Source organism: Triturus cristatus, chromosome 3_1 (assembly GCF_964204655.1).
Source record: "Triturus cristatus chromosome 3_1, aTriCri1.1, whole genome shotgun sequence".
NCBI lineage: Eukaryota > Metazoa > Chordata > Amphibia > Caudata > Salamandridae > Triturus > Triturus cristatus.
In genome coordinates this window covers 423,099,714-423,125,778 of record NC_140583.1, presented here as the reverse complement: position 1 = coordinate 423,125,778, position 26,065 = coordinate 423,099,714, and positions in this window count along the sequence as shown.

Sequence of the window (26,065 nt, the reverse complement as noted above, 5' to 3'; positions counted from 1 at the left end):
TCACCAAATCTGACGCGTTTCGGGCGTCCGCCCTTGGTCACAGATCGTCAGGCAAATGAAAGAACATCCCTTTTAAAGGGTACATTGCACGAATTTAATTAGTGATTTTTTTCCTTTTTGCAACACCATGTGATTAGAAACTGAAAACTGAGGACACACTACATATAGCTAACATAGATAGTCTGTTTTCTAAATCACAATTTGATATATATAAATCGAATAACGGGAGGTATAATTACAATATTTACATTTTGTTGCCCAAATTTGTGTTAACATTCCATTGTGAGTTGCCATGCTATATATTTTGTAAATTTTATATCAGACAATTATTGTCAGTGTGCAGTGAAAATGGCATATATATATATATATACATTCCCTGAAAAAACCATAGGTTTCAGGGGTGTTATAGTTAGCTGGACATTTCCCTCGTACAAAACCCTAGAAATTCCCCTGTTATAGTTAGTTCAGCTAACTATAACTCGCGCCCCCGCAATGCACTGCTGATGATGTCACATATTACATCACTCATGACATGGTCAGTGACATCACTGATGACATCACTGATGACATCACTGATGACATCACTGATGATGTCATCCAGTGACTGTTTGTTTTTCTGAAAAGTTTAAATATGCTTTATATATTTACAGTGAAAGGCCTGTGGAAGAATGAGTGTGTGTACAAGTGTGTGAATGGATGATTTTCTAGGTGCGTAACTGATTCTATAAGTGAGTCATTAAATGTATCTTACTGCAGACTAGTGACTAAACTGTGTGAAGGTCTTTATGTGTCTGTCTGTTGGTGTATAAGTGGCTGCATGGTTTTGTGAATAGCTATATCAGTGTCTATATGGGTTATTGATTGGGTGCCTGAGTGTTTGTGCGGGTAGGGTGTGTGTGACTCTGTGCATAGATGTGTGACTGGGTGATTCTATGGGTGCATGGTTTTAAGAGTACATCTGGGATGAACTGTATGGTTGAGTGAGTGTATGTATGGGTGTGTTAGGGATTGAATGTATATCTCAGTTGTACATGTGTCAGTAACTACATATGTGAAAGGCAGTATATATACGTGTAAGAGTATATAAGTGGGTATATCTGAGAGTGTGTGATTGTGAGAGTGGCTGTATGGATGAGTGTGTGCTTGTATCAATGATTGTATAAGAGCGTAAGAATGTGGTACTATTTTTATGAGTAAGTGAACTTGAGTGTGTATAACTGCATAGGTGAGTAAATGGGAGTGTGATTATTTATTTGCATGACTGACTAGGTGTGAGAGTACCTCTATGAATGATTGGTGGTGTGTGAGTGACTATGTAGGTGTAAAAATTCATATGTTAGTCTTGTACGGAGTGACTGTAAGTATGAGTGGCTGTACAGGTGAGTGAGTGGAGGTGTATGTAGACCCAAGAGTTAATGAGTGGGTATGTAGTTATTGGTATTGGAGTATCTATGGTTTTGAGAATGGACGTCTGAAATTTTGAGTTTGTGTATCAACGGTTAAATTAGGGTGTGAGAAGAGGCAGTAATTTATCACATGGATGATGTCATGAGTGATGTCATCAGTGATGTCATTTGAGATGTCATCAGTGATGTCATGAGTGATGTCACTGACCATGTCATGAGTGATGTAATATGTGACATCATCAGCAGTGCATTGCGGGGGCGTGAGTTATAGTTAGCTGAACTAACTATAACAGGGGAATTTCTAGGGTTTTGAACGAGGGAAATGTCCAGCTAACTATAACACCCCTGAAACCTATGGTTTTTTCAGTGAATATATATATATATATATATATATATATATGAAATGAAATGAAAATTATATTTATATAGCGCGTAACTACCCGGAGGCCTCGCAGCGCTTCCGCTGATTACTATAGCGAGCTCCAAGGTGAATCAACACGCCTTCGCAAACAAATGGGTCTTTAAAGCTTTCCTGAAAGCCAACCAATTATTATTCTCTCTGATGACTAAAGGAAGAGAATTCCAAAGTCTGGCGGCGGTGTGAGAAAAGGAACGGCCGCCCCATCGGACTTTGTTGACCCTTGTTGTGGTTGCCAAGTGCAGAGAACCGGAGCGGAGGGGTCTGAAGGGGACATAAGGCACAACAAAGGGGAACAGGATGGCAGGGCCTGTTCGATGGAGAGATTTGTGCACAATGCACATAGCCTTAAATTGTGTTCTGGCAGCCATTGGAAGCCAGTGCAGTTCCTTTAGAGCTTTCTTGGCTGACTGCCAACGAGGAATGTTAAACAATAATCGGGCGGCACAGTTTTGAGTAACTTGGAGCCTGTTTATCACTGCTGCCGGGGCGCCTAGATATAAGGCATTACCCTAATCCAGGCGGGAGAGAATCAGGGCCTGAACCATGACTCTCCTCGCCTGGACAGGGAGCAGAGGGAGGATTTTGCGGAGCATTTTCATTAGCCCAACACATGTGGAGGCAGTTTTGGTAGCTTGGACCGAGAAATCTAGCACACTATCAAGCCAGATTCCAAGGCCCTTTATCTGGGGCTTCGGGAAGGGAGGGGTGCCAAGACATGTAGGCCAAATAGAGGCCAAAGTGGTCGGCGGAGAGTTACCCACTAACATAATCTCCGTCTTCTCCCCGTTAAGTTTAAGACAAGAAGCTTGCATCCACTTAGCGACGGCCTCTAGACATAAGCCCAAGATGTTAGACGGCCCCTCAGTGTGGTCCAAAGAGACCACCAATTGTGTGTCATCCGCGTATATACACATTATATAATTATATACTAGTGTCCCTACTGTGGTTTGGAAAAAATGGAAATTTATTTTGATTAAAAAAAGAGGGGAAAGAAGAAAACAAATACTAACCTGGATGTTCAGTGGTTCAGTGGCAAGGTTATCCTCAGAATGGTGGTCAGCAGTGGAATGGTAAAGGATTTATAGTGTGTTTTGCAGGTGGTCACAATTGTTCAATATACATTAGGTGTGGGCTGCTAACATCCATCCAACAGCTCCAGCTATAGTCCAATGCGGTACGGGTCCCGCAACAGACTCCCACTGTCCTGGGACCCCTGTTAGTACACTGCCAGCTCAATTGTTTGATCTAAATATGGTTTGCCAAATGCCACTGTCCTGACTGTGAAGGGGTGCTCATCGCCAGCAATGGAGTCCTCCGCGTGGGCTGTGGGTTACAGCTAGCACAACAGAGTACACTCCATCGACGCAGACGGCGGCTGTACATCCATATATCTAAATATGGTGATCAGAACACTATCATGTTGACAGAGTACTTGGGACTACCACTACGGCAGATTGGCGGTAATACTATCAAGATCTAAATCAGGCCCTTGTTGTCATAAAGCCTACTTTGGAGGACATCCCTAAAATGCAGGTCAAATCAGAATCCTCGTTTTTCGGTGATTGCACAAAGAATACGCAGTGATTGAAAAGGGAAAGAGGACAGGAGAAATAAACATATCTTTGGGCTTAGCAGACTAGCTTCTACTATAGAGTTACAGAGTTTCAGACGTCTTCTGACTAAATTCCTCTGCTGCTCATTCTTTACTCTAGCCTGTGGAGGCTTGTGAACACGGCAACATATTCAAATTGAGGTTTATAGGCCTAAAGGTAGATCTGTGTATTGTTAGTACATAAGTAGTAAGACAGCCAGTGATTTTGAGTAGTTGTCATACAGTGATCACATAAACATTGCATACTACAGAGTAGTGGGTGCCACGAGGAATGCAGCATGAAACTGTGACTGAATCATGACTGAATTCCTGTTTTATGGGGAGGGCCATACAGATTGAGAAAATTAAGTCATATGGATTCTGACCTATTCTGAATGTATTGAGGATCCAAGATGTAAAGCAGGTGCTCTATTTCTATTGGCACTGAGGGCATAGAGGCAAGTGATGACGTGTTAATTGCTGCTGCTCGTGCTATTTAAGGATGTTTTTGTAGAAGGAGAAAATGCAGATGCCATGAATATTTGGCCATGATTTTGATGGTGAGAGAAGCCTTTATTATACAGGCCCCTGGGCATGAGAAAGGTTATGCAACCAGGACCGTAGGGGTACATTGTCATTTACCCTGTGGTGGAACTGGCCCGTTCTGGTTGGCTGTGGTGAGGCCCTAGCCAGGTAGAACCTACAACTCACGACAGCAGTGGGTGATTACACACACTGTATAATCTGTGCTCCCCTTGGGTAGCTTGGCACTGAACAGTCAGGCTTATCTCAGAGGCAATGTGTAAAGTATTGGCACAGCACTCTCACGCAATAAATACACTGAGCGTCACAAATGCGACTTCACACGTGATGTATGTAAATAAAGTTTGTATTAAATACACAATTAACTAATATAACATGACCATCATGTATTTCTGGACATAAATCACATTCGAAAATATCACTAGCAGTAATAGACACAACCATGTAAAAATGACATCAGTAATATGCACATTTGGGAATTATCCTATTTTACCCCCCAGCACCCTTATGCAGCACAAAACATTGTCAGAACGAGGCCCTCCCTGACAATGATTGTAATTCAATAACACACAGTTGTAGGGTGCATCCCAGTTCAGAAAGATATCAGAAATGTGTACACATTGATAATTACAACACTTTTAAACAGCACCGTGGGCCAAGGCCACATGGGTAAAAAACTAATGTCACACGTAGTATTCATTTTCAAGGAATGGGTGTGTAAAGCAACACCGTTGCGTGGTGTCATCAATAACAGGCAGTCACTCCCCACACACTCACTCAGCACCGATATGCGGTGCCACAGATATCCGGTAGGTCTGTATGAAGTGTACTCGCACACACACGCACACAGCACCTTCATGCGGTGCAACTGATATCTGGCAGGTCAGTTGATAATGCACATGCAGACCCCATGGCCAAAGCCCTCCACCACCATTCAGCTAACCCCGGCTACCCTACACCCATGGCTGGAAATAAAGAAAACCTTCCCCCCTGATTCTGGGCCGATTGCAGATGGAGCCACACTTCGTCAGTGTCTAAGGGAAGAAGGAGGGGGTAGAACTAATTAGGCATCAGACGATGAATGGGGGTTTAGCCACTACTCGGGAAGTTCAGCCACAGTATGCGGAGCAGAAGCAAGCTGAGGACAATAGTCATTCAATCAAATGATTCCACACAGTCTCTTGACCCGTATTCGATTGCTCTCTGAAGCGTCTTTAGGCCAGACAATTACTCTCACGACCCAGGTCCGATCCGGGCATTACTACCTGGCAACACAAAATCATAGGGCCAGGTGAGGAGTGGGTAATTGGTCAACTCACTGAGGGCACAAAAGGAGCACTAAACAATCCTGGTCACATACTACAAAGAGTTGCAAATTCTGTACCGCCCTGGAAATGAGGCACAACGCCTGGTGCATGTTGGTGTGAGTCGCACCAGACACAAAGAGGAGCAAAGTTCAGAAGTGCCAGACAAGGTAGAATGAGACGCTGCTACGGGTACCCCCTCACCTCTGATGGTCACAATCTGTGAATCAGACACGGCACACAAAGAGCTTGTAGTCCGCATGTTGCACAAGAGAGATGTGGCTGGATCAACAAAGCGGGCCACATGGGATGCCGCAACAGAGGAATCCACTCACCACCAACAAAACGCTTATGCCTATTGAGGTCCCACAATGCAGGAACCACACTCCTTAGGTGCGGGCTGTACTTTTGGAGCTACGCTCAAGGCAATCCAGTCTCAAGGCACAATACTTAGTTCCATGCTCACACCGCACTACCAGTTGGGATCCAGTAGATGATGTGGGCATTTAAGAGGCCAACCTCTCTCCATTTGTCACAGGTAGATGATGTGGGTCCCTCGGGGAAGCTCTTTGATGTCCCTGAGGCCTCCATAAATGAACAGCTAGCAAGCCAACAATTCCTTGGAGAGCACACTTCAGGGTGCCACACAGCCGCAGGAAGTCAGCCCAGGTCAGTCACTTTTCAGAAAGGGTGCACAGCTCCTTCCAATGGCAGTAATCCTCCTTGTGCAAAACAGATTCCTCTGGCAGTGTGCACCACGTAGTCCCTGGATCTCTGGTCCTATGTCCCTACAAGTGTATATCTACACTGCTGACGTATGGCACCAATAGTTATACTGTAGTATGTCTTTGTAAGTGGGGTGGTTTTGAGGGTTTCCCTATGAACCACATATGTCTCCCCTAAATTTCAGTCTTGTGTGCCATAGGGAAGTGTAATGCAGATCTCAATCTTTAGTAGGGTCATGATCTGGCTTCCCAGACACCAAGTGTCAAAACCTTTCCCTCCTTCCAGCCAGGCCCTCAAATGGCAGAGGTCTGTCATTCCAGTTGCATAGCCAATGTTTATAGCTGTCTCTGGCGAATGCACAGATGTGCTCCTGTAGCCTCCAGTGGGGACTGGAGTCAAACTAAAAGGCACACAAAGGGGTCAATTCCGATCTGGGTCGGACAGCTCCCCTAGAGCTGTTCGTAGCCTTACCTTGCGACCTACCCGTACCCGGAGCCGGTCCGTCCAGTTCATGAAGTACGATGCGCATAACTGCCAAAAACCCGACCGTCATGTAGGCTGTGATTCAAGCTCCATTCTCCCTCCGAGTCGTAACTCCTAACGCTGAACCGAGTCGCCCGTAAGCAGTATCCATAGCAGTTTCCGCCCTGACAAGTACGATGCGTACTTCCTACGCGCCGGACGGGTCGCCACGTACGGCATGTCACAGCATCCGGAAAAGAGGCATATCAGCTACGATTCGCGCCACAACTCAATCCACGGCTACGAGACGGACCAGCTTGCAACTGGTACAAGACGGAGCAACAAGCAGCGTGTACGAGACGAACACATCATGAATCCCATTGCACAGGTCATACCAGTACTCTACATCTATGACTGGATCCGGAACAGACGCGGATGGCGCAGTCGGTAAGTCAGACACCTACCACACAAACAAATGACACATACCCGCAAAATGGCACACACACACAGGGGATCCACATCCTGGCCACCAACAACAGCCCACCATAGGGGTTGTATGGCCAGCACCACTACCACCCCCACCCCAGGGCTCATGTTGACCATCAATAATGGCACCCACACTCATATGGGACCTGTTGCCATCACCCCTGTCACCCCCACTCATAGGGCTTATGTTGCACATCACCCCTGCCACCCCCACTCATAGGGCTTATGTTGCACATCACCCCTGCCACCCCCACTCATAGGGGACCTGTTGCCCATCAACCCTGCCACCCCCACTCATAGGGGACCTGTTGACCATCACTAATGCCACACCCACTTATAGGGCATTTGTTGCCCAGCACCCCTGCCACCCCCACTCATAGGGGATCTGTTGCCCATCACCCCTGCCACCCCCACTCATAGGGGACCTGTTGCTCATCACCCCTGCCACCCCCACCCGTAGGGGACCTGTTGCCCATCACCCCTGCCACCCCCACTCATAGGGCTTATGTTGCACATCACTCCTGCCACCCCCACTCATAGGGGACCTGTTGCCCATCACCCCTGCCACCCCCACCCATAGGATGGGTGATGCGCCACACCTCCATCATACTCCAACATTAGGTATGTCAGCAAAATACATCCCCCCCTAACATCATGACAACAGTGTGCAGTTTGTGACAAATGCCCACAACAGTGATTATGACTTCGAACATACAATGTAACTAACAGCACATGTGTGACCAACAAATGAGTGTGGCCTACACAAGGCAAGCATCACTATAGCACTGTGTCAATGTAAAAAGAACACCTCCTCACTGTGTAGAACAAAAGTTAAGTGTGGGGATCCGAACTGCAGTAAATGTCGAGCATTGTGGTGATGGGGTCTAAATCCCCCCTCATCACAGTGGGCAAAAAGTAAGTGTCATCATGGTCAAAGCTGAAAATGCCAAACAGCATGTATGATTCCTGCTCCCAACACATGAAACTCTTTTGGGGCAAACTAGTAGTTGTGTCCCATACCCACAGAGATGTGGTGAGGCTAACAGTGCTGTGAAAACAAAACATACTCTCGGCCATGTGCAGACAAGCACCACACATGGGGGCTGACAATGCATACAGTGTACAATGACACAAGAGCAGAACACACACTAATCTAAACAACCTGTGTAGACTGTAGGTGTCAGGTCACAAACTCACATTCCATGCCAGCAATGGCACCTAACAACCAGGATGAATGTGCAGAATGAAGTGAAATGATTCACAGGGACAGGAGGGAAAGTCACAGAAACAGCTTCCAGACAATGGCCCACAACAGCAATACCAATGCACTGATGCAGATGCACAAACACAAACAGGCAGCCTCACACTGCGCATCTGACACAACATGTTTGTGTGTGTGTGTGTGTCTCAGTATCCCCAGGCAACTACACAACACATGAGGGGGGCTGAACCACAGTGACACAGATGTGGACACAGTGCCATACAAAAGTAAACCATCATTGGGACACCCTTAGTGGGCAATCAGGCATTGTAAGATGAGAGGGAGCACAACAGACACATGTGACACAGGCTGGAATCAACACAAACTAACACAGCAAGAGACTGACACACAACAGCACTACCCCCAGGGACCAGATATTGGGATGACACAAGCATGCATGACACCTCCACTGTGATGACAAAGGTAGATGTCTTACAAACTGTGAAAACCAGACATGTGTCCTGTGCCACAAACGTACATCACATCTATACAAACACAAATCACTCAGCATGGCCCGTCATCCATGGACAAATGGGAGCTAGGGGCCCATCCATACAAACATTTACATCAGTCCATCCTCAACACCACACACCCTGAACTGCAACAATGTGCATCTGTGAAGCCCACATGGACAGGTGACATTGCACATGCACCCATGACAAATACAGGAATGTTGGGAGGAACTAAGGTGCACAGAATCATCACACAAGGACAGTTCACAACCCTGGTGAATGACAGACATACTGCACAGTATGCGGTACCTGGCCATGATGTCAAAGCTCACGTAACCTTCAGAATACCTCCCACAGTCCCAGGACAATGCAGAAGCCAAGGAGAACCACAAGGCACACATGCTGACACCTGCAAACATTGCAGCCCTGAACCGGACAAGTGGGAGCAGTCACACACACATACACATGTCTCAATCACCGAAAGTTATCACCTAGGGACAACTACATGATATTGCGAACTAACAAGTGCCTTGGGGACCCATGACTGTGTCCCATCTGCGTCTGACAACATCACCACAACTCAGAACTGAAAAATCCAAATGATGAAACACCAATTAACTGTAGTGTGTCATGCACCCACACATCTGGTAGCCCATGGCAAAGTTGTGGGATGAACACAGTACCACTCAGCAAGCATAAACAACAGGAACATATCAAGGGAACACTGCCTGTGTATGAAAAGGGATGTTGGCACACACACACATGCTCACACAACACACACAATGTGCCCAGGCTATGTCACGGAACAACACATCCGTGACATAGCCTGAGGAGACCCAACTCCTGTGGAAGCCCAGCTGTGCCAAACATAGTCACAGCACGTCTCAGTCATGTCAGCAGAACGCTTGGTCATTCAGCCATCAGTTACCACACAATGAAGGCTCTGGTCACAACAGCCTGGGTACGTGAGGCTCCCCTAAATCATCTGCACATACTCAACACATATGTACAGCAAGTTGCACAGAGGACCCAGTTGCTCCTATACCAATGATGCCCACACCTGTAGGTCCAGTGGAGATGTGACCAAAGTCAGGGAAATAGGCAAATTGGACAATAGGAAGCACATCATATGTGCATGGGTGCAAGCCACAGATGTGACCATGCAAATGAAATGTTCACAGAGATGTCCACAAATTGTTGATCATGACACACCCAGTTAGCTGCAAAGGATGATATGGATACCGAACAGGATAGGATACATATCTCATGGACAACTTGGAGTACCTCACATCAACAGTATTTAACATTGGAAACCAAGCATTACAGGTGCAAGGGCATGCTAAACATCATCAACCTAATGTACAGCTAAATCAAGTTCACAAGGATAAAGAAAAAAGCTTTATTCAACATATGAAAATGTAAACGTCTGTTCAAACAAAAGGCCAATGGCCATTCCATTATCAAATGACAAGGAGTGAACTTGAGTGACAACTGTCAAACGTTGCTTGCCTGAACTGGTAAGGACAGGGGACATCCCCTTGGAGGGGCATACATGGGGGCAGGCCAGGCACTGCAGGGACAGGATCAGGATGTAGCAGAAGGAGGCAGTGAAGGGGTGGTGGATGCAGGAGAGTCACTTCAGATGGGGTGGGTGCCGGCACAACTTCAGTGGGCATGTCAGATGGAGTGGATTGGGTCCCCACTGCAGTGCCCAAGTCAGACGGGGTGGTCGTGGACTCCACTACAGTGCCTAAATCCATGTGAGCAGAATGGAGTGCAGGTGAGGTCGGCAGGACAGAGGGGGGGACACGGTCCCCACATCAGTGGCACTAACCGTCTGACCGGGTGTGGAAGATCAAGTGGTAGGGGGGGGGAGTGCCTCAGCATTTTGGGGATGGTGTATCTGTGGGTGGGGGAACTCGGGGCAAGGTGTGGCGGGGGAACCTCTGGAGTGGTGGCCTGGGGGATGGAGACTTTGCCTTGGAGCTGCGTGGCGGCGGTGGGGTCTTGCTCTTCTGGCTCCGGGGGGACTTGCGGGTGGGGGCCTCAGTCTGACTGTGCCTGGGGGAGGGTGTCCGGGTGTGAGGGGCACTCCCCTCTGTGTGTGGGGACTTCCTCTTCCCCTTGTAATCTGGATCTGCTGGGTCTGTGGGGAAGAGGCCAAGGTCACAGAGGAAGAGCTTCTGTAGAGATGGGGTTGCAGGTGAGGCAAGGGAAGGGGGCTGGGAGGGAGAGGTTTTGGAGGACTGCGGAGTGGTTGTGGATGACTGTGTATGTGTCTGCAAACCAGCCCCTGTGAGTGTGGTATCAGTCCCCTGTGCTTGCTTGTGTGCACGTCTAGCACTTGGTTTGGGTGTTTGTGTGCTGCTCGTGTCTGTGGCTTTGTGTGAATGTTCAGGTGTGTGTGTGCTTGGGATAGGTAGGCTGCTAGGGGGTGCAGGGGTAGGAGGCGTGCGGGACTGTTGGAGGAGGGACACTGCTGCCGTCAGGGAGGAGGCCCCGGACTGATTGGTCCTCTGTAGGGCAGACATGCCGGATGAAATGCCCTCCATGAATGACACCAGTTGGGTCAACAGAGTGGTGTGTACATGGAGGACACTCAGCATCGATGTCTGCCCTACATGGATCTGTCTAAGTAAGTCCACAGACTCCTCACTCAGGGCAGCAGGGGACACAGGTGCAGGGGGTGCAGTCCCTGGCACAAAGGAGACATGCTCCCGAACACTGGAGCCTCCACGGACCTCTGGGATGGGAGCCGATGGGAGGGTGGTGATGGTGGTGGTGGGGCGGTGGTGGGGACAGCCTCACTAGCTGGGGTTTGGTGGCTGCTGACACCCGCCTACACAAGGGAGTCATCCTCAGAGCTGCTGTGGCCCTCAGCTGGGGTGGATGGTGCTGACGACTCCTCGGTGTGGCTCCACTCGCCGTCCGTGCCACTGGGTCCCCCGACTCCTCTCCTTCTGTCCCTGTCAGGCTCTGTGGCTCCTCCTGGTCCTTGGAGCTGTCCCCTCCTGTGGCTGTGGATTAATCTGGATAGGAATAGGAAGAAAGAGAACAACATCAGTCACCTGCACTGACTGCACACACCACAGTGAGTACATCACATCACATGGCAAGCCCTGGCATCATCAGCTAAACACTGCTCAAAGTGCCAACACTGTTTAGAATAAGTCAATTGTCATTTTCAACATCAACCATGGCACACATATCCCTCCTTGACTTGCACCCATATGTCTGTTGCATGTTGGATGCTAATACCCCAATGTCCCGACATGCACCTCCCACACATCAGTTGGACATGCAAGTGAACATGTAGGAGTACGTCACTATACACACAGCACATCTCTTGCCACTGACTCAGTACAGGTGTCCGGATGAAGGGATGGGCAGAGACTAATTTCACATGCTTGTGATGCATGCCAGCAACACACACTATGATGTTCTCATGTCCTGATAGTCAATGCCACAATGGGGTGAATGGTGCACACTTGAACACAATGCATGATCATTCATAGCAAGTTAAATTCCATGGCATTGGCATGCCTGGAAAGTCAGTCAACACTGTCTCCTGTCACAGGGGCAGGGTTTCCAGACAACAACAGTATGCACTGTGTCACAATCATAGCTCAGGGGTAAAGCTAGCTCTGCAGATGACAAGTGCACTTGCCCATCCCCTGCAAACAACATATCCAGGACCCATAAGACCCCACATCATGCAAATCAGATATATGAGTCTCTGTAAACACAACTCCCTGTACATTAGCACATCACAGTCTGCCGTGCATATAACCCAGCTGCCTGAAGTACACAGTTGCATACACCATTGTGCACTGTTAGTTGATCACACACCTATATGTCACACAGGTCTTGTCTCTCACAGTCACATCTCAGATGTCCTGCTGACCCTCAAAATCATGGACACCCCAGTTGTATGTAACAGGAAGCCACACCATAATGACACAGAGGCAGACACCTGAAGGCACATGTCACTAAGCACAACCTGTAAGTTGATACACAGGAGTGGGATTACAGAGTTTTTCTAAATGCCCTTGAGGAGGCATGACTGCCCAGGTCTACGTGAAACAGTGTTTGGCCCTGGACAGTAGTCAGGTGGCTAAGAAAGTGTGACATACTTTATATACATATTCCTGAGGCCCACAAATTGGAGTTCCCTGCTGCATGGCTTTGTTTAAAATACCCCAGCCACATGTGGCGAGTCAGACCAGCAATTGGAACACATATCAAGGGCACACACAGATCACATGTCAGATCCCAGGCATTGGGTAAACAATTGAACCACCCATGTAACACACAAAAGAGTCACGGGAACAGATGCTGTCCGGAAGCTGAAGCATAGCTGGCTGCAGGGACACAGTGCCCTAGTGACACAAGCAACAGACTTAGGGGCCACACCTGTGTAACAGATGAGGAGGGTGCATCACACAATTGAGGGACCTGAGTATTGGACTACAAGACCTACATAATGTGGAAGTGTGACCAGGCCAAAAGACTGCAATTAGCATGTCACACATAGTACACAGATTAGGCATTGACATACCCCCTCCTTGCTGCTGTCTGGCCTTCAGCTGCCTATCTAGGTCCGGGAAGACCACCGCCAGGATCCGGAGCATGTGGGAGGTCAGTGTCCGTTGTCCGCCCCTCCTGCGTGGAGGTGGCAGCTTCAGCTGGACTCTAGCGATCCTCCGGGTCCAGCCCTGAAGGTCCTGCCACCTCTTCTGGCAGTTGCGGATCCGGCGCTTGTAGACCCCCACCGTACGAACTGCCCAGGCGATGGTCAGCCATATCTCTTGCTTCTGGTGGGCATCAACCTGTGAGGATGACAAATTTAAAATTCCATTAACACACATGCCCCATATTTGTGCTGCACACATTTGGATATACATGTCATCATCACCAAGGGAAATGAGTTACACAGGTAGTGCAACCATGGGAAAGGACAAATAACCTGCATGTCTGACATGTTAACAATGCCTGGGAAGTTTAAGCTTGCACTAATGCACTTTAGCGGCAGAACACCTGCTCATTACATGTACCTACACACTTTGGGGGATGAAAGTACTCAGTGAGAATGCTTGCCACTGGTGTACACACTGCAAGTACTGCTAGTCAGACAACATGCACAATTAGGAAGGCCGTGGACTGCACACTCACCTGCTCCCCTGGTTTCCCATACAGCTTGCTGTACTGTGGAAGGAGCCCATCCAGCAGGGCCTGGTTCTCCTCTTCAGTGAAGTCTGGGTCCCTCTCCAGAGTACCTGCCATAGCAGTAGCCAGAGGATGCAGAGACAGCAGCAGTGGTAGCAGGGATGTGGTCCAGGAGCATGTAGTGCAGGCAAGTGAGCTCCCTGGGGGCCAGCCTTATATCTGTGCTGCTGAGGCAGAATCTGTGCCATGTGTCCCAAGTGATAGGTCCAACACGTTGCATTCTATGAATCTGGCCAATCCATGGAAATGTAAGACTCGTACACGCCTTCCGCATCGTTCAAATCTTCACCTTCATGACACATTAGGAATTGCATCATTGTTGTAGGCATCCAACTGAATTTCCAGCGCAAAACTCGTACAAGTTTTTAATCCGCCTCCGTCTCCATGACAGTCCAGAGCCAATGGGTGCGTCCGGCTCGGTCAACTGACTGTACAACGTGTATTTTTGAAAATACACATGCACCCGTCTCCATACGATTCAATGGCCAAGGTGTACACCTGTCTCGTACCATGCCTGCCCGACACACATGCATTATAGTCACCCGCGTCGGGCCTCATTGCAGTCAATGGCAAAGCGTACGCACGGCTCGGTCATGAACCATGCAATGCGTACCCATTGTCACCCGCGTCGGACCTCATTGCAGTCAATGGCAAAGCGTACGCACGGCTCGGTCATGAACTGTGCAATGAATACGCATTGTCACCCGCGTCGGACCGCATTGGTGTGACTATTTGACGGATTCAACACACAATTTCTTGCCAGGGACACCTGTGCACACCTACCACACTATAGCATTGGCCACACAGTGTCCCATGGCAAGTAAGGATGCAGTCCCTGTGTGTTGGGGGGGCAACATTTGGTTTGTTGGGTGGCACTTTTGTTCAGCCACTCCCAGGCTGTGCACGTGTACATGGGGCAGAATCCTTTGTGTGTTGTCCACATTACCACTGTGATGTGAAAATGTACAGTAATGGGCATGAGTCACGGACACAGTTGCAGGTTGGATGTGTTTAGGACATGTCACATACACCCTGAGTCCTGGGGGTGATGGCATGTATCTCACAGTGAGACCTGTACCCACAATTCAGATGTGCACCCACAGTCTGTGTGCATGTTGTGTCTCAGATGTGTCTGATTAAATGTGCCCAATGGGAGACAGTCTCCACATCCATGTGGTATATGCAGCAACCTTGATGGTGTGTGTGTGTCTAAGAGACGTACATGTAGGGCCTGCAGGGACAAAAGTGGCCACTACCTGTGGGACTCACGCTTGTCTTGTGGTGTGTACGTGATACGCCATGTCCATGCCAGTGTCGATGTGGCAATACAGGGACCCTGGGTATCTGCATGGTAAAGATCTGTGATGCCTGGGAGTCATCAGGCCTCACTTGTCACTGTGGTGTGTGTTTGTAACGTCACAGCAGTACATAGGTCTGGTGACACAGCCAGATGATTGGCCATTGCACTACATGGGACTTATGTGGACATGTGGAATTGAGATGTGAGGTGATGGTCCACCTGTGGAGGATCCCGGACTGGGCCACGATGCCAGTGATGACGAGGATGAGGGTGACATCCGCTCACAGCTCATCAACAAATTCTTCACCTGAATGTGAGTTTCCAGGGTTGTTATGGCAATGTATGGAGTTAGCCTGGAATGTGTTGTGTCTGCTCTGTTGCTGTCTGAGTGCATCTGTGTGCCACTTGACTGGATGCGTGCAGTGATGTGTCCATTCAGGTGGTGTGTACTCCACAATAGGGTAGTACTGCTAACTTGTTTTTGTGTAGGTTTCTTGTGACATATTTTGTGCATGTGTATTGCATTTCTCTCCTATTCTGCTGTGCTTTTGAATGTGTCTTGTGTCTGTCCTTCACAGGGTAATTTGCCTGATGTTTGGTCAACACTGACCCCCAACACCCAGAATCCGACACCAGTGTGGGAGTAGTCAATTGACATCAAGTGATGTGCCACACACCCCTGGACTCCAATTCTCAGACACTCTGTGACCGTGTGTCTACCGTAACGTACAATTGCCTTGCAACTATTTTTGAATAAACATGTTGCTGATGTGTAATGAACCTATGCTATGCTTTGTTAGGCGCGTTGTCTGTCTTCCCACATCTGAGTGACATTTGCTTGTCTCACCTGTGGACTTGTTACCAATGACTGTGGATAGGTGTTGTGTTTGGGCATACCTATGTGTGTCAGGTCAACATCATTGTGTGGGATGAGTAACATGGCCATAGTGAGTATGTGTTGTGTTGCCATAGTGGTGTGTCTCCCTCGCATGTGTCACATCACCATGACTCACCTAACGTTGGTCACATTGTTGCAGTATTTGGCATGCACTCTGTTGAGCAGCAGATCGACATCTCCATGACACATGACAAGTTGGAATCACAACAGAGGCAAGTATGGTGAACATGTGTGAGGAAAGTGCACAGGATGGTGGGTGCTGTACATTGGGTTTGGAATCCAAAGTTCACATTAGAGTTGGAAGCGCTGGTAGATGAAATGTCCAGAGTAAAGTCCACAGTCATCTGCTACATTGGACCAACATGAACCCTCGATGTCATGTGGGCGAGTTGTGTGTGATTGAACAAGGTGAACGGGTTGCACACAAAGAACATTATCCATTGTTCTTCTTCGGACGACCCCTCTTCTTCTTCGGGGGGGATCCTCAGGTGCAGGCCTCTGCGGTGCAGGGGACTCTCTGCCAGAGTCCTACCCCCTCCCTGTGGCGCTGGCAGATGCTGTTGCAACAGATGTTGTGGCCACACAGGGAGGTGTGGACAGGTTTGTGTTGATCTGGCTGAGGCAATGGAGTATGTCCCGATGCACCGCAGAAAGGGCATCCCAGTTGCTGGTGGTGTTTGCTGTAGCTTCTGGGGGGTCCTGTGTTCCTGTGCAGTGGGTGTTCAGTGGCCTTAGTTTGTCCGTGTTGGCGGGGGTGCCCTGTCAGTTTCCAGATTCTGGAGGTGTGGGTACAGGGGGTGCAGATGTTGATGCTGCTGGTGCTGCATGATGACTCACACCGAAGGGGTCAGGTTGTTCGTCGTCATCCGAAGAGGACAGAGACAGATTCAAACCAGAGAGCTCAGTGTCCACCAGAGCCTGGGACAGGGAATCCTCTTCATTTGGTGCTGGGTCCCCACCACCACCTGTGTTTGGAAGAGACACACAATGTAAGTTATGTTTCTACAGGCATCAATGGTTCACAAACATGACATTTTCTACTGTACGAACAGATGCCTGCCTGTACACTGCTTTTTTCCAGCTTGTCATGGACAGAGTTTGATATTGTTGTTGCCCATTTCCCAGCAGGGCCTTGTGCTCCCCACAACAGAACCCAGTGTCAGACATCTTGTCGGTCCCTTCCCACTCCCTGTGAGGCGAGCATGGTTCAGTGTGAGCTTGCTGGGCCATGTGGGTGGGTGTGGATTATTTGTGACTGCAACTCCCATCATACTCTTGACTACACCCCGCTTCCCAGCATGCCCATACTTCCTCTGCTTCCCTGTGAGGGGGTGTGACAGCAATGGCAAGATGGCTGACTGTGAAGTCCTGGTGTTTGTTGTTGCCCATTTCCCAGCAGGGCCTTGTGCTCCCCACAACAGAGCCCAGTGTCAGACATCTTGTCGGTCCCTTCCCACTCCCTGTGAGGTGAGCATGGTTCAGTGTGAGCTTGCTGAGCCATGTGGGTGGGTGTGGATTGTCTGTGACTGCAACTCCCATCATACTCTTGGCTACACCCCCCTTCCCAGCATGCCCATACTTCCTCCCTCTTGACTCTGCTTTCCTGTGAGGGGTGTGACAGCAATGGCAAGATGGCTGACTGTGAAATCCTGGTGTTTGTTTGGCTACAAGTCCAAAGAGAGCCCCTGTGCTTCACACAGCAGCACCCAGTACAGGGTATCTTTTGCTGATATTTCACAGAGGTGTGGGTCAATTCATTCTACCCGGTGAGTTGTGTGGAGTTTGTGTTGAGGGGGGGGGGGTGTCTCCACATGCTGGTAAGTATGGTCAGAGCTGTCAGTCCTCGTTCCCACCCGGCCAGACATCCCACCATGGAACGTGCTTCCATTGGAGGGCGTGCAAGTTGTCTTTCAGGATGTCAGTCAGTGGTGTCCTTCTTCTGATTTGCTCACAAGCCCTACCAGGGCCTTGTGCTCCCCACAGCAGGACCCAGTGTTAGCCATCTTGTAAGTCATTTTCCACTCCCTGTGATGTGGGCATGTTTCAGAGAGGTCTTGATGGGCCAATCAGGAGGGGGAGCATTATCTGTGACTACAAACCCCATCATGCTTTTGGATACACTCACTTCACCTGCATCTCCACTATTCCTTCCTGTCAGTCAGCTGCACTGTGAGGTAGTGTGTTTGTGGTGGCAAACTGTCTGGCAGTGTTTATTTAGCTTTGTGCCACTGCCTTGCTCTATTTGTTTGTAGGTTAGTGCATGTCATGACACAGTTCCAAGTCACTATGAGATGGCAGGTATTGTGTTTGTCTGACTGGCATACACATCTTGGGATGATTTTCTATTGGTTACTGTGGCTTTGCTTGTGGTGCATGGTTTCACTGCCCCCTTGCCACACAATATTGGGTATGTTGTTTGTGTACTCACCAGGCTCTGGTATGTCTGTTAGACCATGGACGCTCTCTGGTGGTAGGATGTCCCGCACCTTCTCCTCCCAGGTCCTGAATTAGACTGGTTTGGCAGAAGGGCCACTGCCGGTGCACTTACTCAGGGCATGATCTTTTTCAATGAGTTTCTTGACCCTCCTGCGCACGTCATACCACCTGTTCTGGATATCATCCTTTGTGCGCCTTGCTGGTGCTTGAGCGTTCACCTTGTCCACAATCCTCACCTACATCTTGGTTTTCTGTGACATGGGGGTCCTTTGGACCAATGTACCGAACACATGTGGCTCTTCTCTGATGATCTCGTCTACCAGCACTTCTAACTCACTATCTGTGAACTTTGGATTCTTCTTTGGGGGCATTGGGATGGGTGGTGGTGGTGTGTGATGTGTGTGTGAGGGTGCAAGTGAGGGTGGGTTAGTGTTGGTTTTGCTGGCTGTATGGGTGTGTGCTTTTGGATGAGGTGCTGATGGGGTGTGAGTTGTGTGTAGGGTGAGTTGTGAGTGTGTCTGTGGTTGCTGTGTAATGGTGTTTGCTGCTGGCTGTGTCTCCTGTTTGCAAGGGATCATGGTAGTGATTGTAGTCTTTTATATAGTTGGAGTTGTGGGTGTGTCTTTGTCCCAGGTTTTTTTTATTTAATATTTATTGGCTTTGTCATTGCTTGTTTGTTCCTTTTTTTGTTTTTTTTCCTTTGGGTTTTGCAGGCATGAAGGAGACGTTCTTCTGATGGAAACGGACGCTGATGTTGGCTCGTGCGGGCTTCTCCTCTTCGTTCATGCTGACTATCTTCTGTGTTTCATACGCGTCGGTCACAGAGATCTCTATTACTTGTGGGACCGGTTTTCTGTGCGTGTCGGTCATGCGGCTTGGTCTCCGTGCGAATCGGTCTGGGTTTACACAAATTGCATCGTACTGCGCGGATCGGACATCGCGGGTCGGTTGGGCTCATTCCGGGTTTGTGTCGGTCGATGAAACTCGCATCGGTTTTCCTGCCGGATCACTATTTTCCCTATGGCTCGGTCGTACGGCTTGTATTCCGTATGTGTCGGTTGTAATTCACACGCGTTGCATCGTACTGCAGGGGTCGTACGGCGCTGGCCCGTGTCGGTCGGTATCCGGTCCGGGTCCATGTCGGTCGTTACGATTTGCGGCCAGAATCGGAATCGACCTCAAAGAGTTTTAGAGCGGAAAAATGTTCACTTTCTATAAGTGACATTTCTAAGCTATTAATGACAAATCCCTCTTTACCACAGGAGAGGGTTTGTTATTGTGAGTCCAATGATAGGAAACATTATGAGGCTGCTCCACTGTAAGCCACTACAGCAGCTTGAAGTAATTTCAAGCATTTCCCTTTGTTAACCTATGGGAAGAGCAAACCTCATAGGTAGTGAAAACAAACAGGGGTATTCTTCACTACCTGGGCAGGGAACACACGTGTATCTGTCCTGCCTTTCACATACCACTTGCTTCACCCCTTAAGAGTTGCCCCAGGGGTGCTCCAGTGGTAGTAAACCACCCCCTCAGATTTGCCCAGTGGTTTAGAAAGGCCAGCCTGAGCATCAGTGCAATTGGGCACAAACAGGCCTGCAATGGCAGGCTTGACACATGTTTAAAAACCTCTTAAGTGCAAGTGCTCACCCACAGGTCTGCAATGGCAGGCTAATGTGTGTAGGAAGGGTGTGCGCACTTTGACACTGCAGTTACAGTGGGAAAGTGGCCAGAGCCCTAAGGCCACTAAAAGAGATTCAGCAAAACCCTTAAGAAAGTGAAAAGCTTAGGTAAACACTACCAAAAGTGTGTCGGGTCTAACACCCTGCCTCAGTTAAGTCTGCTGTGAACTTGCTTTGATTGTGTGTTCACCCTATAAAGCCACTGGTGACAATGATTGTTCAGTAGGGATTTAATATTACTTTGAATTCTGTGACCATTTTCTGTGAAGATGTTGTTGTATTTGAAATAGAGCTTTAGTGAGTTGAGGGTTATGCGGTGGGACTAACATGGGGATCATCTTATTTACCTCATCACAAACCTCCTATTAAATGCTGAAGGGATTAGTATAAATAAAAAAGTAAACTTCAGAATTTAAACAGAGTGCTGAGGACTCTGTTTCATTTTTATTTATATACATATACATTTATGATACTCAAGACTGAGTGTAGAAAGAGTAGCGTAACGTGTACAAAAGAACAAGCCAGGTTTAGTCAGTGCAACCTCTAAATACACCTAAGTGACACTCACAAGATTGCTGTTTTAAGTTGGAAATATGAACATTGATTTGATTTGGTAAAGAGAAAGATAATGATAGGAACAGAAGACTACAAACAAAAAATATAAGCACTTCCTATTGGCCGCAATATAGATAAGATACAGTAATGGTGGGAAAGATACATTATCGGCCCAACTACAGTGCGCAGATGTATTTGTTCAGTGCATAAAATGCAAATCAGCAAGTCTTAGTACTGTACCAAAGTATCATGCCTGCACAAAAAAGACGGACAATGTATAAGAATTCACAGCAATCTTACACCTGCAATATTCGTAAAGTAGGAATCCATGTGAGAATCTTTCAACTACCTCCAAAGATAGAGAGGTGTGAAGACCTAAATGTTCTTTCTCTCCACTCGCACATGTAATGTACAGACACGGGCACCTTTTGTGTGGTAAACAGCCCTCACATCAAAGCCGTTACCCCACATGCAATTACAACACGGTTGTTACAATGACCGCATTGTAACAATGCATACCATTACCCCGCAAGTCGTAACAATGACTTGCCGAGGGGGGAGAAGGTGTTGGATTTGAAATTCAACACCTTCCCTACTGTCCGCACAGACTGGAGTTGAAATAGTAAATTATACTATTCCAACATCCAGCGCCCTCCTCGGCAAGTTGTTATTACCACTTGCGGGGTAATGGTATGCGCTGTTACAATGTGGTCATTGTAACAACCGCGTTATAAATGCATGAGGAGTGAAGGCATGCGTAATAAGGAGCCATATTCCCTTTGAGCCTCAAAGGGCTATGGTTTGAAATGCCAATGGAAGTGGCACACAGCCATGTGAAAGAGCATGGTTCTCTGTTATCCTCCCAATCACTTTGTCTTTCTCTTGCACCGTGGAAGCTCTCTTTCATGGACAACTTCCAGTTTATGAATGGTTACCAACTGACAAGGGCAATAAGTGACGATTCAATACTTTTGACGGTCTATGACACACACCATTATCCATTTCTTTTTACACCCTGTTGCAGACCAATTTCAATCTTAACTGATCCAGTTTATAAAATACTAAGGGGCATATGTACAATGAAATGGCGGAGCATTGGTTAGCTCCAAAATTGTTAACACCGTGCTCCGTCAGTTCGAAAATGCAGGGATGTACCTTATTTACAATGATGCGCTAAATTCAGCTGCCTAGCGCCAACACAGGCACCCATGCACAAAAACAATCCAGAAAAGCAATTTGTAAACCTATGTTTGCTGCATTGTGCAGCACTCATAGAAACAGCAAAAACAAGGAGAAATCAGACATTTCTCCTCGTTTACACATGTTAAGACCAGGGTTTTTTTTTGGGGGGGGTCGCGAGTGGTGGCGAGACAAGATGGCTGCTCTATAGCATTCCTCCAGAGGCACAGTGATTCCTTTGCCTGGGGGTATGCCTTCACCGACTACGCGGCTCGATTGAACATGCTAGGTCACGTAGAAAGTTCCCAGGAGCGGCGGAGCAAGTCATTAGACCCCTAATTGGTCTATTTTTACTGTGGAGTTCATCTCCCTGCTGCTCCAGTCACACTCAGGAGCACGGCTGCCATCTTAAGAGCCTCCGGCTCGTTTTTTCTCTCTGCAGGGAACTTGCCTTTTGTTTCCCCACCTGTTTTTCTGGGTCTACAATGGAATCTTATATTTTTTATGGATATAGCGTTTAAAGCTGAGCATTTTTGTATTATTACTTAGTGCTCAGCATCCATTGAGTAGTTTATTGAGTAATTTCAATGGTGGAATGGTTGTTTAGGTTGTTTACCTAGAAGCACATTGATAAATATTTTTTGCTCTGCACTTTTCCAGCCTGCTCTATGACCCAACATATGACTTTAAACCAGCTTTTTTAATATAGCTGGTCCATTTGTTAGCCTTGATATTCTTCTCCTTGTAGCACTTAGGAAGGCTTTATAAGTCACCTTCATTCTAATTCTAGTCATTACAGAGTCTGAAACCTCATTAAAAGTCCAAGCCTCTATTATGTCTAATGCTAATGGTCGCAAGGAGTCTGGAGGAAATACAAATAAAAGAGTGAAAAAAGATCCTTCCTATCCAAAAAAATCACCTTTGCCTCTGAAATTGGAAGATATTATGGATGAAGTAAGAAATTTGAGACCATTCATGGCAGACACCAGTGAGGCGCTCAAAGAATTGAGGAAAAATGGTCTTGTCTAGACTCCAGACATTCAGAGGTTGAGCAGAGAGTTAGTGATGCTGAAGATGTGATCTCTAAAGATGACTTACTATCTAAAGAGGTGACTCAATTGAAAAAGGTAATGGAGGACCTTGAAAATCGTAACAGGCGCAATAACTTACGTGAATATGGCATTACAGGTTCTTAAGGCCCAGATATGATTTATTTTTTGAAGCTTCATTTTCCTAAAATAGTTGGCCTACAAACATTCATAGATCTCAATATTCAGAGGGCGCGTAGGATTGGTCCTTCACAAGCCTCGGCTTGTAATAGATAGACCAAAAGTGATTATTGCCTTTTTTTGTCCAGTACTCCGATCTTATGCTGGTTCTCACAGCAGCTAAGCAACGCAAACAAATGCTTTGGTTTGGTCACAAGATTTTCTTTAGCCACGATGTCTCCAGAGCCACTGCTAATTGACGGAAGGAGTTTCTGGACCTCAGGCCAATGCTTCTTTCCATGAACGCTCGTTACACCGCATTCATCCTTGTCGTTTGAAGGTTACATGCAAGGACGGGTCAACAACCTTTGAGAATCCGGCTGACCTTCAAAAATGTTGACATATTCATAAAGGAGAAGATATGGAACTCAGTAAATCTTAATTCATTTGATCTCATTTTTCTTTGCAGGTTCCTAGTCATCCCCTGTCTATTGGGTCAAGTTCTCTCTTTTCCTTAATGTCTGTCCATTCCAGTTTGACTGTTTTGTCCATCTACATTGTCTCCTGTAGCGTTGGGTAAGTTCTTTTGGCGCCATGTTGGAATTATCTTAATATCGTTTTGTTTTTCTGCTTATTGTTCCTCCAATATGTGGCTCAATGTTTTCTCGTCCCTTCCTTTCTGCACCATTGTTTCTATGGTGGTTTATTCTCATGCCTAGAGTCTTTTGACATTTTGTCATTCTTCTTCAATATTTATCTTGGGGCAGTTTGTTGGACTTGGCCCTTTTTGCAGGGTCATCCCAGAACTTTTTGCCTTCCTCCTATATTTTTTCTGACCTGTTGTTGGCTGTTTTATGACTCTGGCACTTTACCACTGCTGATCAGTGCTAAAGTGCATATGCTCTCCCTATTGTAAATTAATGTAAGATTTGTGATTCCATGATTGGTTGATTTGGTTTACTTCTCAGACTCTAGTACAGTGCACCAGGAGTGCCCAGGGCTTGTAAATCCAAATACTGCTGGTGGGCTTGCAGCACTGGTTGTGCCACCCACAGAAGCAGCCTGTAAACATGTGTCTAAGGTCTGCCATTGCAGAGCCTGCATGCAGTCTGGTACTGTCATGCTGACTGGGCAAGTGCACCCACTTGCCAGTCCCTAAACCTTCCCTTTTCTTCATATCAGACACCCCTATGGTAGGCCCAAGGGCAGGGTGCATTGTAAGGATAAGGTAGGACATGCCCTGGTGTGTGTGGCATGTTCTAATAGTGAATTACAGCCATTTTCGTTTTTCACTATTGCAAGGCTACCTGTTATCCATAGGCCAGAATGGGCAGCTTGGTTATTACATCTTATAATCCTAACTGCCTCAGGGAACATGGTAGACATTCAAATTTAGTATGCCTGAACTCAGAATGACAAAATACATCTTTTAGTGAAGTTGGTTTTAACATTCTGTGTTTTAAAATACCACTTTTAGAAAGTAGGTATTTTCTTGTCTAACCATTCAAACCTGCCTCTGCTAAGTTGTGTATTCCTTGTCTGGAGTTTGAGTGACAGGGCTGAGGGATTCCAGGAGACAGGGTGAGTCTGCCCAGTGGTGAATAGAGAGATCTGCATCTTGATGGGAGGGAGAAATTGCATCTGGGACCCGAATAGGACAGTGCCTGCCCCCCACAGTGCTGGCTCCACCCCCTGTGGTTCATCTGATGTCTCTGCCCTGTACTGTGGAAGGAGAGAAGGAATCATGTCAACAAAGTGCTCCAGGGCTGTGCTTTCCCTCCACAATGCTGGCTCCAACTCCTGTGGGGTGTCTGATGTTTCTGCCCTGCACTCTGAAAGGAAAGAAGGAGTCAGGTAAACAAAGTGCTCCAGGACTGACCAGAACCGGTTTGAATAAGGCAAAATGCCTTCAGACTACAAAGAATTTTTGGGTATCAATATTGGGACCCTGATCCCAAGAATTTAGATCACTTTGGGAAACAAGAAGAACCTCTGCTGAGGGAGGAACCAGAAGAAGCTGAGGAGGAAACTATCCCTGGACCTGGGGGATTGGCCTGCAGTGGTTGCCTTACTGCCAAAGAGAGGAGAAAGGAACTTTGTCTGTACTTTTGCTCAACTTGTGAAGTATCTCCAAGGGCTTGGGAAAGAGCTTGCCTCCTGCTGAAGTCTCAGGAACAACAGACTTCACATCCAGCTCCCCAGAGTTTTTTGGAAGTGCCTGCTGCTGTTGTTGGGCCTTCTGAGGGACTGCGTGTCGCAAGGAGCTGGAAGCGCGACTCAAGAAAGAGAAGCGTGCCGCAGTCGGAGCTGTTGTCGCATCTCGTAAAGTGTGTCACTGCTGCAGCATTGTATCGAGCGGAAGCGTCTCGCATCATCCAGGAAGTGTCTCACAACGCCGAAGAAGCGTGTCGCCATCGCAGCCATCGTAGCTGACGCATTGCACCGCATCAAGAGAAGAGTCTCGCATCGAGGAAGAAGCGTGTCACCATCACAGCCATCGTAGTTGCCGCATTGCACCGCATTAAGAAAAGCGCATCGCATCCACGGAGAAGCGTGCCGCTGTCGGAGCTGCTGTCGTCACATCACGTAAAGGGGTGTCGCCGCTGCAACATCGCATCGAGCGGAAGCGTCTCGCAAATGTTGGAGAAGAGTGCCGCTGCCAAGGCCGCTGTCGTCGCACCACGTAAAGTGTGTAGCCGCTGCAGCTGAAGCATCGAGTCGAGTCTTCTCGCAACATCGGAGAAGTGTGCCGCATCTGGAAGATCTTCACGTCTTTATTTCTTTAAAAATAAAAATCCAATTGGTCGCACACTGCTCGTCCTACCAGTGTGTTACCCCAAAGCATTGTGGTCCATGAAGTAAGCAACAGCGAGTGCGCCTATGCCAGAGTCTTAAGCAAAAATCAATATCGCGTTGGCCATCCCTGGACACG